Source organism: Alosa sapidissima, chromosome 14 (genome assembly GCF_018492685.1).
Source record: "Alosa sapidissima isolate fAloSap1 chromosome 14, fAloSap1.pri, whole genome shotgun sequence".
Taxonomy (NCBI): domain Eukaryota; kingdom Metazoa; phylum Chordata; class Actinopteri; order Clupeiformes; family Clupeidae; genus Alosa; species Alosa sapidissima.
The window spans coordinates 22,040,693-22,051,619 of NC_055970.1; positions in this window are offsets into that span (position 1 = coordinate 22,040,693).

The following is a 10,927-nucleotide window of genomic DNA, read 5'->3' on the forward strand; positions in this document are numbered from 1 at the left end:
GAGAGTGTTCTAACTGGTAGCATCATCACCTGGTATGGGAACTCCACAGTTAGAGATTGTAGTACTCTGCAGAGAGTAGTGCGCTCAGCTGAACGTACTATAAGAACTCAACTCCCTGCTCTACAAGATATCTATTCCAGAAGAGTACTCCTAAGAGCCCAAAAGATTCTGAAGGACTCTTCTCATCCTAACAATGGATTATTCCTACCACTGAAATCAAGAAGACGCCTATGTAGTCACAAAGCCAGAACTGAGAGACTCAGGAGAAGTTTTTATCCCCAGGCCATCCGAACTCTGAACTCACACTATACTGACTTTGCACACATTCACTCCTCAGCACTCTCAAACATTTCCCAACTCTGAACTCACACTATACTGACTTTGCACTCATTCACTCCTCAGCACTCATGACCCCCCCCACACCCACACACACACCCACACACACCTACAAGACTTTTAGCACTTTTACATCCCTCTCCCTATGCTACAGACCTTTTATTTATTTTCTTATTTCATCACACGTCAAACACACACACACACACACACACACACACACACACACACACACACACACACACACACACACATCTGACTTTCTCCAAATTTTGCACACTTTTTATTTATTATTTTTGATTTCTCCTCCATCTACCCATGTCCTTGATTGCCTAGCCTTTCTGCCCCCCCCCCCACCCCCCACCCCCCACCCCAACACACACACTTACATCATCACTGTCATCACTTCACATACATACAGCACACTGCTTGCTACAGTAAGCCTCCTCTACATACTTGCTGCACACTGCCCCCCCCCCCCCACATACACAGCACATTGTCTTCAGGATCTTCTCCAACACACATCCTCTACATACTTACAGCACACTGCCCCCACCTACCCACACACACACTACACACACACACACACAGTCACTGCTCCACTCCCCTCCCGCCCACACATCTTCACTGTCATCACTCACATACATTACATACAGTACTCTGCTTGCAATAGTAAGTCCCTGCCCCCCCCACCCCCCCCCCCCCCCAACACACACACACTTACATCATCACTGTCATCACTTCACATACATACAGCACACTGCTTGCTACAGTAAGCCTCCTCTACATACTTGCTGCACACTGCCCCCCCCCCCCCCCCCCCACATACACAGCACATTGTCTTCAGGATCTTCTCCAACACACATCCTCTACATACTTACAGCACACTGCCCCCACCTACCCACACGCACACTACACACACACACACACAGTCACTGCTCCACTCCCCTCCCGCCCACACACACATCTTCACTGTCATCACTCACATACATTACATACAGTACTCTGCTTGCAATATTAAGTCCCTGCCCCCCCCCCTACATACACAGCACATTATTTCATCAGGAAGCTTCTCCAACACACATCCCCAACATACTTACAGCACACTGCCCCCCCCCCCCCCCCCAATACACAGCACATTGTCTCATGAGGAAGCTTCTCCAACACACATATTGCACACTGCCCTCTCCCCACATACACAGCACACTATCCCATCTCCCCTGTCATCCCCCCAACACACACACCAAGACCCCTGGCAGTTGGGTTAGCCCCTTGAGCCTTGGATCTGCCCAAGGTTTCTTCCTTGGTAAGGGAGTTTTTCCTTGCCCCTGTTGCTCTTGGGTGCTCCTTGTTGGTGCCCCCCACCCAATCCCAATCCTCCCCCACCTTTTTTATGCAGCCCTTGCCACTTAATCTACTAAACCCCTCTTCTACTGCACCCCATTAATGCACAAATAGGCTGACACCAGACATAATTTCACTGCATTTCTTACTTCCAGTAACTATATGCATGTGACAATAAACTTCCTTGTATCCTTGTATCCTTGTATCCTTGTACATGGATTTCTATGCAACGTCACGAAAACATGTGTGCGCAACTAAGAGGCAGAAAGCACCATAAAACAGCATAGAGCAGTGCTCTCCATGAAAAGAATAAAATGAGTTTTTGTGCTGAAAACTGCACCAATTCGAAATCACGATGGTTAGAGAATGTTCATTATGTTCAATATCCCTAACAGAATGCCTGTCTTCGCCAAAAATGACAAAATACGATGTTATATTAATAATGCAAATGAACGGCAAACTCTGAAATATAGCCTGAAATGAGATGTTATTATCATTGAGACAACAGGGGTATACAAAAAATTCCGATTGTAGCTTACAGCAGCCGACTAGGTTAAGTTTATAACGTAGTGGACAGCCACCAAGCGCCTTCTGCCCCACGGCTGCGCATGCAGTTTAGTTGGTAAGCAGGAAACCCGTGTATGAGTGAATAGGGGGTAAATAACAATATACTGTTACACCAGTACATTTAAATGACACGTGTTAAACGTTAATTCAAAGCAGTCATTAATTTACAAGGTCAGCATATGAACCAAATGAATTAACTTGATGACCCTGAATAAAGAAAAACATATAATTTACGGATTAAACTATGGTAGTCCATCATTAGTCTCTGTTATGTGCAGGTGTGCCCGTTCACATGCTACTATGGGCAGCCGTGGCCCACTGGTTAGCACTCTGGACTTGTAACTGGAGAGTTGCCGGTTCGAGCCCCGACCAGTGGGCCACGGCTGAAGTGCCCTTGAGCAAGGCACCTAACCCCTCACTGCTCCCCGAGTGCTGCTGTGGTTGCAGGCAGCTCACTGCGCTGGGATTAGTGTGTGCTTCACCTCACTGTGTGCTGTGTTTCACTAATTCAAGGATTGGGTTAAATGCAGAGACCAATTTTCCCTCACGGGATCAAAAGAGTATTTATACTATACTAAACGTCATTAACCACCTTAGTCCTAGCCTGGCCTTGCCTTCCTACGTACTTCCGCTCGATTTTCATCTCCCTCCACGACTCTGTCTGGGATTCCGGCCATTGGGAGACGACGTCAAATTCGAAGTTAATGAAGCAATTCAGTCTGTGCTGGCTACGCTTCCAAATATTCAGGAATTGAAGTCTGAACAAAAGGAGTTTTTAACACATTTTATTTCGGGCAAAGATGTCGTGGCCCTACTCCCTACAGAATTTGGGAACAGTTTGATTTTTATCGCGCAGTAGCCTCGATATTAAATTACAGCATGTGCGGCAGACCGGGTATGAACGAAGCGCCGTGTTTTCAATGATCACATCTAGTTTTGACAATTGTGATGACATTGTAGCGCCGAGGCTATTTGCTCCCGTGTTGTGCTTTCCCCTGTGTTCCCCTGTGTCTTCTGTTTTCCCGGCGTATGCGTGTGTGTGTGTGTGCACGAGAGTGTTTGTGTCTCCCTCTCCCTCCTGTGTCATAGAATGTGTCAATGAGTTCTGATGTGTTTTGATTGGGGGGAGGTGTCCGGGAGGGAATATTTAGGGGTTCAGATAGGTTAGCGATTCATAAGGGGAGGGAATAGAATAGGGGGTTCTAAGACGTCTAGTAAGTTTAGTCAGAGTAGAAGTGGATTACGTGCGAGTGAGTTGTGTTGCGTTGGGTTGCGTTGTTGGCCGATGAGTGTGAATGACGAGTGATTGAGACCGTGATTTATCAGCGATCAGTTTGCTGTTTTGTAGTGGACACCTCCTGTTGCCCGTGTACTAGCCTGTACATCTATAGGAAATAAATTACCGGAGTTTTGGAACGATATATCAGCCTCCTAACTTCTCATCGGTGTTACAATATGTTATCTTCAACCTTACGGTCGAATAGTAATCTGCTATTTGCTATTCTTTCACTAACTCTTAAATTTGTATTGCAAAGCTGGCATCGGTCATTTACATCCATCTTGTTCGCTCTGGTGGGGAATGGTTGTTGTATACAGCGCACGCAATTTCTGGTGAGCGTTGTAGTGTAGCTTACTTCACGATCGAGCTGGCGCATAACATACGTCACGGCCAAACGTTAGCGATTGGGTGAAACCAGATCCAATTGTTTCAAACTTCTACAGAGTCCAGCTTGCAGCTTGCAAACGTTCGTCAGTAACTGAGATCCCAGACCCTTGTAGAAGCGAAGCGTACCAAGGGGATGGCCAATGGCCAGGCTACCTTAGTCCAGACTACTGAAGTTTGGAAACCATCATGGTCCAAACTTACAAAGTACTATGTACATGTTGGTTAGTTGAGCGATGCATCGTAACACGTTAGTAAAAAGCTAACCTCCGTAGTTGTACGGGAAACGCACTCTTGTTCAGTAAATAGGTAGTAATCTCATGAAAATTACATCATGCTACAGGATAACAAAGCCAATTTACTAACTTGCTAGTTAGATATCTGACTCCTTAATTGATAAGTTTACACTCTGTATCTTATCTCCCCATCCCTAGTTAAAAAAAAAATCCCTTATAGTTTTGAAACATTTCCTGTTTCCTGTTTTTCACTCGTGCCTGAACAGTCTGCACCTTCAGACTTTCTGTCCAGAAAGAGAGAAGATGCCCGAGAGGCTGCAGCACAAGACATGAGGAGCAAAGAAATGACACAATATCAAGATTCATTGAAACCAACCATGCATCCACAATGCCCGCAAACCAGCCACTCCTTTATATACAGTTACATACAAGACATTTGCATTTTGCACATCTCTATGGAAATTTAGGGTGAATTCAGGTCATCAGGGACATCGGGTAATCTGAGACAATATAAAGAAACAGCATCTTATCTCTAGCATGAGTAGTGTAACTGAACTGTAACTGTTTTTGGTTCTTAGACTTGCTGTGGAAGTATGGCTAAAGTCACATGACATAATTCATGTGTCGCATGTAAGGGGGGTGATCTACTTCAGAAAGGAAGTTGATCCCAAAACAACAAAAGATAAGAGAAATGACATATGCTTCAGCTTGATTTTAATATAAGGTTATAATAAACACAATCGTGGATGGTGTAAATGTGTATCAAAACAACTATACTGTTTTGAAAGGATCATTTTGTAAAATGATGAGATTTTCTTGCTGGTCCAAATTGCATGGTGTGGTAATTTGAGACAACATGTCTCAGGTAGACTGGGACAACATTTAAGGGCTTTGGTATGAAAATGCACCACTCATCCATGAACTCCATTTAAAGAGAACAGTTTATTGATGAGAAAGGGGAAAGGAGAAACCTGAAGAAAGGAGCTGAGGCAGGAATGCAAAGGAAGACAAATGTGTGAGGCTTATCTGAGGGAGACAGACTAACTGGATAACTGATTAACTGATGGTATGCTCTGGGGTCAAGCCCAGACAGGTAATGGTAAGAAAAATCCGGAACAGAGTTTTATTTAGAATGTTGCACATCAAGGGACAGATGGCTTCACAAAACGGACTTGTAACCGGAGGGTTGCCGGTTCGAACCCTGACCAGTAGGAACGGCTGAAGTGCCCTTGAGGAAGGCACCTAACCCCTCACTGCTCCCCGAGCGCCGCTGTAGCAGGCAGGTCACTGCGTCGGGATTAGTGTGTGCTTCTCCTCACTGTGTGTTCACAGGGGCGCAGCTACCCATTTTTTGAGGGGTATGCAACAACAAATTGGCGCCCCCCCCCCCCCCAACAACAAAAAAACACAAACAACTAAAGTTAAACAAAAGTCCAATAATGTATTACATATTATTATTTTTTAAGAAATTCTGCCAATTTGAACTTGAAGTATTGTTAAATGTTGCAGTCACTTTAAGAGAGTCTAAACGGTTTTCATAACGTCCTTTTGCCAGCTGTTGCTCACAAAAGATAAGACTGATCCAACTCTAGCCTTTGTTTGCGCCACATTGACAGCACAATATTAAAAGGGGTGGTTCAGGATTTTGGACATAGGACCTCATTTCCAAGTAAGCAAGTGTGATATTTATCAGTGGAGACCGTTTTCAACACGTTTCATCCAGTCGTTCTAATTGCAGAGTTCGCAGGTGCTAGGCTAGCGCAAGTCAACGGTATGTGCTAGCCTGCCACTAAAAACAGTCTTACCCACTCCAAAGTACACCCAAGGCAAATAAATTATAACGCCAGACTATCGATGTAAATGTCTGTATTGATAGTTTTATTTCTAACATTATTCTATCCTTGTATTTCAACGATCGCATTACATTTTGAGGGACTAGTGTCTTAGCAGCGGCGGAATTATACTTGCTCCAGTTAGTAGTACTGCGCCAAAAAGTAAACAGTAAAGCGCACTCCAATGGGGATACCTAGTAGTAGCCTTGGTAATATCAGTCCGCCGCTGAGATGCAAAATGACTACTACCAACTTCAGGGAACAAAGTATAACTATTGCAACGCGATGCGAGGGTAGTTGTATTTCTTACACTATTCTATCAACACAGACATTTACATCGATTGTCTGGAATCGAGTGTCCTTTGGAGTAGGTAAGACTGTTTTTAGTGGCAGGCTAGCACATACCGTTGACTTGCGCTAGCCTAGCACCTGCGAACTCTGCAATTAGAACGACTGGATGAAACGTGTTGAAAACGGTCTCCACTGATAAATATCACACTTGCTTACTTGGAAATGAGATCCTATGTCCAAAATCCTGAACCACCCCTTTAAGTTATTACAAGGAGTCTTCATTGTTAGGAAATGGAAACATGTAATGAGTTGTTGCTAGTGTGACATTTCTGTTTGCAGTTTGCCATTAAAAGTGCAGTATGAGCATGGTAGCCACCTAGCTATCTGAACGGAATAGGCTATGTTTCAATCGGCATATGCTTAGCAAACGCTAGTTTGTCTGGTAACATGAATAACATGAACATGAAACGTGTGCCTCCAAGCACAGACGTCACACTTTAAATCATACCTGTTGCTTTTCACCATCCACTTATTTAACTACTGTCACATCCCTTGACATGACATCTCAGTTTCCCTTTCTTTTTCTATTTTTAGGCCCCGACAGCTTTTATGCTTTATCCATCTTTTTCCATAGACGAAAACTCGTGTTACTCGTAGGCTACCTGCTCACTCAGCGCTCACGGCGCCCCTACTCCCTTTTCTATGTCAAAATTCTATGATAGAATCTTATGAGATAGGGCGCCTACTCTAGCCTGTTAGTCCTCTAAAATGTTATTCAACATTGAGGAAATGCAGAAATGATTCAGAAACGTACAACAGTAGCTATAGAATATACCAAATATATTATTATGATAATTATTATTTTTTACCATCGCTTTGGCGCCCCCATGGTGCTGCGCCCCTATGCGCCGCATATAGCGCATTTTGCGCCACTGTGTGTTCACTGTGTGCTGAGTGTGTTTCACTAATTCACGGATTGGGATAAATGCAGAGACCAAAATTTCCCTCACGGGATCAAAAGAGTATATATAGCCTACTTATACTTACTTATACATTTTGTCACTAGCAACCTACATCTGTCCTATCAAACAGGGGCATCGCCAGCCAATTTTACCGGGGGTTCAGGCAGGGGCGTCGCCAGCCAAATTTACCGGGGCTTCAGCCCGGGTAGGCAATTTTTTTTTATTTAACTTTTTTATTTCGTTGTGCATTCTATTCCTCGTAGCCTGTTAGAACAAGGAATCCCGAACACTAAACTCTGACAAGGAGAAGCAGAACGGGCGTGGCGTGGCGGGGTTGATCTGGGCTGGGGGTGGGTGGAGAGCGGCAGAGGGTCGCTTCGCTTCGCGGTCTGGTCTGAGATCAGTGGATCTGTGCTCTCAACTACTGCTGTCATCTCACTGGGTGGTTCAGCGTCATAGGTTGCAGTACGTTGAGAAAGCAGACATGGCCAGCAAAAAACAATTGAAACTGTTTGGCTTTTTCAAACCAAAGGCAAGGGTAAGAATTCATGTTTGCAAACTGAAATATAAGCTTAGTCCTGTCCGACCGACTCCATAAAGGCCAGCTATTAGTGTTGTTACCTCTTGTTAAGATGGTGAAAAGCAACAGGTATGATTTAAAGTGTGACGTCTGTGCTTGGAGGCACACGTTTCATGTTCATGTTATTCATGTTACCAGACAAACTAAATGATCGCTAGCTGGCTAGCAAGCTATCATTAGTAAACACTAGCAGTAGTCAAAATTAACTTTTTGAAATGTGAATATCTACCATTCACTATCTTGAATATCTTCACTGACAAATGAAGTGACGAAATTCACCCACCATTCAATAGATAATCCCTATTTTCTATCTGAAATCTTCAATATTTACCAATTTTGTCTGGTGCAATTTTGAGCCCTGCTAGTAGGCTAAGCAAGCATTAGGCAACTGCAAGGCATCTGGTCAGGTTAATTGGCACGACACATTTCAGTGCTCGTTTTGAGAGAGAGAGATTTATTACACTCAGCTCTAAATAACTACATTTAGCCAGAAGGGCTAAATGCTTTCCCCCGTTGTTGAACATAAGTAGGCTATGTATAAGTAAGTATAAGTAGGCTATATATACTCTTTTGATCCCGCGTGAATTAGTGAAACACACTCAGCACACAGTGAACACACAGTGACGCAAAATGCGCTATATGCGGCGCATAGGGGCGCCAAAGCGATGGTAAAAAATAATAATTATCATAATAATATATTTGGTATATTCTATAGCTACTGTTGTACGTTTCTGAATCATTTCTGCGTTTCCTCAATGTTAAATAACATTTTAGAGGACTAACAAGATTCTATCATAGAATTTTGACATAGAAAAGGGAGTGGGGGCGCCGTGAGCGCTGAGTGAGCAGGTATGCATGGTCACTAGCAAATAACGTAAATACATTTAGGGGTTTGTCCAGTCCACATTTGGGGTGGTTTTGCAGAGGAATTGCTGAGGAATTGCTGCTTACATCTCGTGACAGTGCGTCTTCAGCTGTGTTTCATATGCACCTTTCGCTATAGACCAGCAGGCTTTTCTTGGTCAGTGGCATAATGCTTTTTAGACGGTATAAGATAGCGATTTTTAGATCATGTGCCAGACCACACCTTATGTCGGTAATTGCCACACCCCTGGGCGCATTATTTAATTAAAGTGAAGTGTAAGATATGAAAAAACTTTGCGTCAGAATAATAATAGGCCTACTCTTTGCGCCAGGTTTTGCATCGCGAAAATAGGGCCCTTTATCTCACTCTCTTTGAAAATAATGGGTATAGACTGAAATTGTATGAGAACTGAATTGAAATCAAATAGAACACAAGTTTCTTCATTGATGTTATGAAATGATGATATGGAATATGATGAATGACATGAATACATATCAAAATATCCAATTCAGTTTACCTTGATGCCTATTTTCTGTGTCAATTTCTTGTCCTATTGCTATAAACGTTTTATGCTCAATTGGTGTAACCGATTTATGTCAATTGGTGTAACCAGTATTTTGTCTTAAATACTAATAATGTACAAAATAAAATAACATGGATAATGATTTAATACTCTACTGTAATAATGGTTGTTTAAACCATTTTTACTCAAATGGTCAAAGAATAGAAAGAAAACAAGATGTTTACAGCATATGGTCTTGCTCAGTACAATGAAAAACCCATATAATTTAAATTTAGAAATAAATATAATAAAACATATTCTCATAGGATATTACAAAATAAACAAATAATTTCATGAGAGCAATTGCATGATCTCTAGGAGGTGTGAAATATTAGATATTTGTCATTTTTGTGGTTACACCATTTGACAATTTAACAGGGTGTTCTATCTTTTGTTAAAAAATAGCATATACGTCATATCAAATAATATGAATACAACAGAAATACAAAGTATACACTTTAGCAAACCTCAGGCATGTTTTGTTTTAAAGGTTTAAACATATTTTTAATTTTCTCATCTTACCAACCCTTATCTGTCACTGACCCTTAAATGTCCACTGAAATGTATGCAAATGCCCTATGCATAAGCAAAGCATTTGTAATTAGAGCTGAACATTGCAATCTCAAAAGTTCTTTGTATCCTGCAATGTAGTATAGTATGTTTTTGTTGGTTTGCCACACACTGATCTGATTCCATGATTTTGTAGAGGGTAGCTGTTTTCTCTCTCTCTCTCTCTCTGTATGTGCAATTCCATTTTAACATCAAACATTTTACTGTCTTTCTGATAGATCTCTGTCATAGATCAAACAACAAAAGAGCAGTTAGATGATGGAGAGAAGGGAGATCAACAGAAGGAGGTGGAGAACATTTGCTTAATGATACATTACTGTACATGCAACCTCACACTTAAATGTGTATGTACCTCGTAATTCAATAATAAATAATTTGGGCAGTCTAATGTAGTCTGTTGTCTACTATAATAACACTTTTTATGTATTGTATATATATAAAAAATCTTTACATTTACATCCGGTCCAGCCGGGCTAAGCCGAGGTTGTCCTGAAAGTCTAGAAACGCCCCTGGTTCTGTCCATCATTGGTTAGAAACATTTTCAGCACATTTTAATAACCAAATACCGATCAACGTGATCATTTTGGTCATTATAATTGTTATTTACCATTAAGTTAAACTAGTCAAGGAAATAGTCCAAGTTTAAGATTCCCAGGTTGCTGAGAGATACCGTTGGTCATCACAATTTACGTCCAGTTTACACAAACAAACAAACAAACAACAACAACAGTGGTTACATATGGGACACTTCACCCTTTACTGATTATAAGTAGAAATCATTTAAAGGTACAGTCATTGATTACAATAAATTACACTTTTCATCATATTCAACAAAGATTTCTTCAAGTTTTTCTTGCAATTCATGTGTGTGGATCTGTTTTTGGTAAACATAAATTCTATAATCAAATTCTATAATCTGCATTTAGCCTGTGGTAAACAGACATCTTGCTTAATATGTGACAAACTCTTGTGGTTTCCTGTTATTCACTAGTGGTGGCTTTGAACAGTCTGCTCCTTCAGATTTCCTGTCCAGAAGGAGAGAAGATGCGGTAGGCTGCAGCACAACAAATGAGGAATAGGGAAAGGATGCTGATTTTAGACACCTGACACAATATCAAGCCC